At 41.8% G+C, this 6,363-nt stretch overlaps 1 long non-coding RNA gene across 3 annotated transcripts; it reads left to right on the forward strand.

Moving 5' to 3' along the window:
- The first annotated feature begins 1,498 nt into the window (after nt 1-1,498).
- On the forward strand, nt 1,499-5,457 carry LOC120434766. Of its 3 annotated transcripts, none has more exons than XR_005609342.1 (5): nt 1,499-2,064; nt 2,263-2,337; nt 2,871-3,095; nt 3,508-4,370; nt 4,546-5,457. It is a non-coding gene; the product is annotated as an uncharacterized LOC120434766 (long non-coding RNA). The 3 variants fall into 3 exon arrangements; XR_005609343.1 differs by having other exon boundaries at nt 3,508-3,637; nt 3,718-5,457; XR_005609341.1 differs by having other exon boundaries at nt 3,508-5,457.
- Nucleotides 5,458-6,363: the final 906 nt, after the last annotated feature.

Here is a 6,363-nt window from a genome sequence, read left to right on the forward strand (position 1 = left end):
AATCAGTTAGTGGACCTATGATGGTACTGGATTGGTATCATGGATCTTCAGTTCACAAATCTGCAGCAAGTGTGAGATATTTTGCCAGTCTGGACCAAAATCTCATATATTTTTTTTATTCGAAGCTGAACCACAGTTAAAGAATTATGAGGCTTCAATTCAATTTTATTTATACAGCACCAAATCACAACAACATTCGCCTCAAGGTGCTTTATATCATAAGGTAGACCCTACAATAATCCATACAGAGAAAAACCCAACAATCATATGACCCCCTATGAGCAAGCACTTTGGCGACAGTGGGAAGGAAAAACTCCCTTTTAACAGGAAGAAACCTCCGGCAGAACCAGGCTCAGGGAGGGGCGGGGCCATCTGCTGCGACCGGTTGGGGTGAGAGAAGGAAAACAGGATAAAGACATGCTGTGGAAGAGAGACAGAGATTAATAACAGATATGATTCGATGCAGAGAGGTAAATTAACACATAGTGAGTGAAGAAGAAACACCCAGTGCATCATGGGAATCCCCCATCAGCCTACGTCTATTGCAGCATAACTAAGGGAGGATTCAGGGTCACCTGGTCCAGCCCTAACTATATGCTTTATCAAAAAGGAAAGTTTGAAGCCTAATCTTGAAAGTAGAGATAGTGTCTGTCTCCCGAATCCAAACTGGAAGCTGGTTCCACAGAAGAGGGGCCTGAAAACTGAAGGCTCTGCCTCCCATTCTACTTTTAAATACTCTAGGAACAACAAGTAGGCCTGCAGTGTGAGAGCGAAGTGCCCTAATAGGGTGATATGGTACTACAAGGTCATTAAGATAAGATGGGCCTGATTATTTAAGACCTTGTATGTGAGGAGCAGGATTTTGAATTCAATTCTGGATTTAACAGGGAGCCAATTAATAATAATAAAAACAACACATAGAACACTTATTTGTTATCAGTTGCAAACCTTAGCAATATATCTAGCTAAAGTAGACAATTAAAGGCATCCACCGGGTGGTCCCTACTGGCGCCTTGCTCTTAAGGGAGCGGCATGGGAGCTGCAGAAGACACACCAGGTAAGTCTGATCCGGTAACACTGCTGTTCTCGGAGGTGGTCATCAAGCCTTACATACAAAGAAACAAGCTAATCAAGGGCAACTGGTAAATGTTTTGCAGGTTGCTCAGGCCAATGAGGAAAGCATCACCAAGTGTTTTTTTCCTTCCACCCTTCAGTCCACTGAATAATCCACCACACTTTGCTTTTGCTGCAGCAAACTGTACATGCAGTGAGCGGTTACATCAAAGTAGGTGTTTTAACAAAAACACCCTTTGTTAATAAATTTGGCATACAACAGCTCAGAATTTGAGTTTATGACAACCTGTGTTCATCGTAGCATTCTGCCTGTCAAGAGATTATATAGGTTATAGGTTAGTTTAGCAAAATCTGATGCACATGTTCAGTGAAGCTGCTTGGAAACTAACATACATTGTGTTAAAAAACCCTGACCTTTTTCCAGCTCACCGGCAAAGATTTCAGGTGAAGGCAGAGCTGTTTCAGAGGGCTCTGTGTGGAGGAGATGGAGTGAACGGAGCAGAGGGCACATCTGGGCTCTCTACAGTGTGAGGAGCTGCAGATGAAAACTCACTTTGACAACAAATGAACTGCATCATTGCATTGAGCTCAACTACCTTTTCGAGCAGAATGTCTTGGTTTGAAGCGAGGCAGTAAGGGACAAGCTCATTCAGCTGTACTTTTTTGGTAGGTGATTGTTCTGTAATTAACCAGCAGACGGCTTATGCACATAAGGTAGGAGGGAAGTGCAGACAGCTGGGGCAAACTAACACACAAAGAAGCAGGGGAGGAAGTAAAACCAAACACACTGGACAAGAGATAAATGTCACCGTGAGAAGCAATGTCAGGAAATGAGAAGCAATAACTAAATAGGGGAACAAAGACACAGAACTAAACTACACATATAGACAACAGGAACAGTGACTAATTTATCATATTTAGTAGGAATGGCAAACTTGGAAGGCTTAGGATATAAAGATTGGAAAGGTTTGTGATTTGGATTGTTTGAAGGTAAGATTTCATTTTGATATCACAGTCAAAATCACTAATCTTTGTGCTCTGGTTTCCAATTCCTTTTTTGAATTAATCTAATTTTTAAGATGCAACATATTTTAGATATGCAACATTGGTTTAATTGCATGTGGAGTTTGATTTTGCAGGATGACGGAGCATGACTGGAGCTAAAGGAACCTTTTCTCTGTTTTTCAGACATGCTTGAAGACCCTGCCCACATCACTGACTTCCTAAAGAAGGCCACAGACAAATCCCTGAAGCACTTAATAGGTGCTCAGTCCTTTTCCTGATAAAGACCACAACTGATAACTTCAAGCATATTTTTTTGATAATTAAATAATAATTAGTAACCAGCGAAAGACAATAACTTTATTTATCCCAGAGGAAAATTCATATGTCTGACATATAGCTCATCTGCTATCCCATGAGAACTGAAAAGCCTGAGAGCTGTAGGTGCCATAGATTTTCTGTATCTCTCTGTTTTACCACAGAGAGAGAGAGAGTCTTCCAGTACTAATGTTTTTTTGTTCCATAAAGATGTTATAAACTAGGTGATCAGAGTTATTGAGGATGACTTCTAATGTCATGCATCTTTCTATCACCTCCCCCAGCGTGTCCACAGTCAGCTTGTCTCACTAGCTTGTCCATCTCTTTGCATTAATGTTTCTGATGCTGCCTCCCAGCAGACTGCAGCACAGAACAGCAAGTTTCATTTGTCATAGACAGATAACAATAGGACATCAATGCCGGCTATGAGATTCTGAAAGTGTGCTGACATACTGCATCTGTGTGTGGTTCTCCAGCTTCACCAAAGCACACAAAAAGGCACTTCAGAGGGTCATTAAAAAAATGGCCCAAAAAATCATTGGACATCCTTTTCCCTCCCGGAAGGACCTGTGCTGCAGTCTGCTGTCTCCACAGGGCACGCAGCATCCTACGGGACTGCACACACCCAGGACACCGGGTGTTTAAGCTGCTGCCGTCTTTCAGGAGACTCAGACTGCTGAGGTCACAGACAAACAGACAAGGTCTGGCAGCTTTTGTGATCAGAATTATACTCTGAATGAACTGATGTGTGAATTCTTGTCCATGTGTTTCTCTTATCTGTTTATTTATTCATTTTAGTTAGTGTTATTTCAGTTAATAGATTATATGTTTCGTATGAGAATATCTAACTTGACAAGCAGGGAGGAGTAGTGAAGTAGCAGTGAAACATCTGACCTCCGGACCTTTGACTGTGGTTTGGTGTGTGTGTGTGTGTGTGTGTGTGTGTGTGTGTGTGTGTGTGTGTGTGTGTGTGTGTGTGTGTGTGTGTGTGTGTGTGTGTGCTGGGGTTGTTTGTATCAGTGGGGAATGCAAACATGGCACTGTTGGTTTTTTTATGGGAGAAGTTTTTACAATTTATTATTTATTAACTGTCATGGTCTGTTTTTTCCACAGAGTCTCAGTTTCCACCCCTGGGCGGAGTCACGGCATACCTGCGTGCCTCCACACCTGCTGGCAGTTGAGCTGTCAGTACTTAAGACCAGCGCTCACCCCTACTCTCTGCCAAGTCTTCAGCTTACCTACAGTTAGTGCTGGTTGTCACGGAGTAGTCATCAAAACAGATTTTTTTCATGGTGAGATTAATCCTGTGCTCTCAACCTGCAGTCATCCTGCTGTCTGTCATTTCCTCTGCTGGCCATATTCACCATCATCCCGATGCCGGTCAGTACGAGACAGCTCAGTGCAAAAAGCTCTCTTTTTCACTCACCTGCCCTCCTGTCACAGCACCTACGTAACACCCCACCTGGAAACAGCACTGCCTCACCCAGACCTCTTCCCCCTCTCGTGCCTAAAAACCTCCACCTGCCAAGTAAGACAAGATCTGTTTATACTTCATTCTCATCTGGACTCCATCGGCCTCGCTCTTAACTCTGTTTTCCTCTCGTTCTAGTTCTCCGTGACACCTTGCTGCATTACCTGTTCCGAGTGCACATTCCCCCTTGAATTTCCCTACTCTAGTTGTCCTAGTGTTTCATGCTGTTCATTGTCATTTGAGTACTCTTTATTTTATTAGAGCTGTAGGTAGTCTCTCTCAGTTTTCAGTAGCTTCGTGGTTCAGAGCTCACACTCTAAATTAATATCAGTTCTTCCTGTTGTAAATAAAGAGTTTTTGATAAATACGCTCACCAGTGCCTCCGTGAGTGTTCTCCATATCGAGTCTTTTTCCCAGGTCGGCCTTGGCTGTGACATTAATAACGGCACCGTGTTTCCTCCTCTATTCAGCATGCCAAACAGACAAAGAGCACCGCACCAAAGCAGTAAGGGAATGTTTGGTGTTCAGCCAGCAGCAGGTGGAAACACTCACTGCTGAAAACGCCTCGCTACGAGACTTGGTCATGTGACCCAGCTCAGTGAAGAAAGTAAAATAATAATGATTTTAAAATAATAAAAGACACTATGGTCGATTTCCACACTATCCCCTGGTGTTTTCAGGCATCCTGGAATCTGCGGAAGAGGACGCAGAAGTTACCATTAAAACCTTCATCAGGACCCACCTGAAGCTTCCACAGGACATGCTGAAGAACATCACCTTCCACTGTGTCCATGGCCTGGCAGCAAGAATGATGCCTGAAGACCGCGTCCTATTGTGACCAAATTCCAACATTTCAAGCAGAAGGAACAGGCAGCTGAAAGGAACGGACTTTAGTGTAAACAACCAGTTCCCCAAAGAGATTCCGGAGCGACATGAGGTCCTGATCCTCATTCAGTGGATCTTCATTCAGAAGGGCTCCCGTGCTGTGGTCGCTGTGGATGAACAGATCAGCCTCAGCACCACTCCCTGGTTGATTGACGCCACTCCATATAAGAATCCACTACATTGTTTTTCTTCTCCTCCGCTTCCCCTGTTATCTAACTTATTGATGTTAATTCACTAATGCAACGTGACGTCATGACAGATAAATTACCATCAGTCTCCACAGCGTTAAAGTATTAGTTACAATGTTCTTGTTTTCTTTCCAGTTTTCTCTTTCATCTCTCCCTCTTGCCCCATTGCATATTTCCTTCTTATTTTTATGTTCATTCTTAGTCTTATATGTTACTATATATATATTCATATTTTCAGGCTGCTTTATTTGACAAAACCTGTAGAGGACTGTATTAGTCAGCTGTAAGGATGGAGCAACCAAGAACCAACCTAACGGTGCCTACCTTCTACAGCGGCATTCCACAAACATTCAGCCTGTCATGGCTGTAATTGTAGTCCATTCTAACACAGTTAAAAATCATGGTTGATTTAAAACAAAAGCAACAAAAACTTTTACTTGGTTGTTATCTTGTAGTTGTATTAATTACAGGAGTATCTGTAATAACCATTTTTACAGATGAATAAAAGTTTGGACATTTTGACAGACTGTTTCTGTATGTGTTAAATGTAGAAGTGTCTATTCTTGCAGTGACTGCTGTTCTACAGCCACTACATGTAGATAGAGATAGATGTATATAGATGTGTGTGTGTGATACTGGTTTTAGTACCTATATATATATATGTGTGTGTATATATATATATATATATGTGTGTATATATATATATATATATATATATATATATATATATATATATATATATATATATATATATATATATATATATATATATATATATATATATATATGTATATTTCAAGGACCTGCTGACAAACGGAGAAATCCTGAAGTATAGAGTGGAATTAATGCAACTTCTTTCCTAAAACTCCATTCATGAACACAGCACTGAATCAGTTCATCAACTGTTCAAGCAAAGGTTGACGGCCTGTGGTTGTTCCCAGTGGACAGGTGGACAGGGTGTGCACAGCAGATCGTGCACATTATGGATTGATTGCACAGCAGCACTCCGCTGCAGCAGGCTACATCTTCACGATGACCTCTGTTTTCCTCCTTTCAGAAGGACTGGTGTTCAGAGGTCACCCACTCATGTGATGGCTTGATCCCTGTTTTTACACCTACATCCAAATGTCCTTGAGCTAGACACTAAAACTCATTATGCATCTGTCTGTGAATGAGTGTGTGGGCAAATAAAAGCCTCGAGTGTTTAGAATAAAATTCACTGAAGCCTTGATTGTGACTTGTAGTGTAATACAATAAAATAAAACCTGTCCTTTAAGGCATTGTGGTAAAACGGCTGGGTTTTAGATCATTTAATACAAAAGGACGGATGATTCAGTGACACCACTGGGCTATCAGTGCAGCATCTATCAGAACAGTCTGTTGCTAGCACTGCAGATGAACTACAGCAGCAGAGTCAGCTCTTTG

The sequence above is a fragment of the Oreochromis aureus genome, linkage group 19 (assembly GCF_013358895.1).
Source record: "Oreochromis aureus strain Israel breed Guangdong linkage group 19, ZZ_aureus, whole genome shotgun sequence".
Taxonomy (NCBI): Eukaryota; Metazoa; Chordata; class Actinopteri; order Cichliformes; family Cichlidae; genus Oreochromis; species Oreochromis aureus.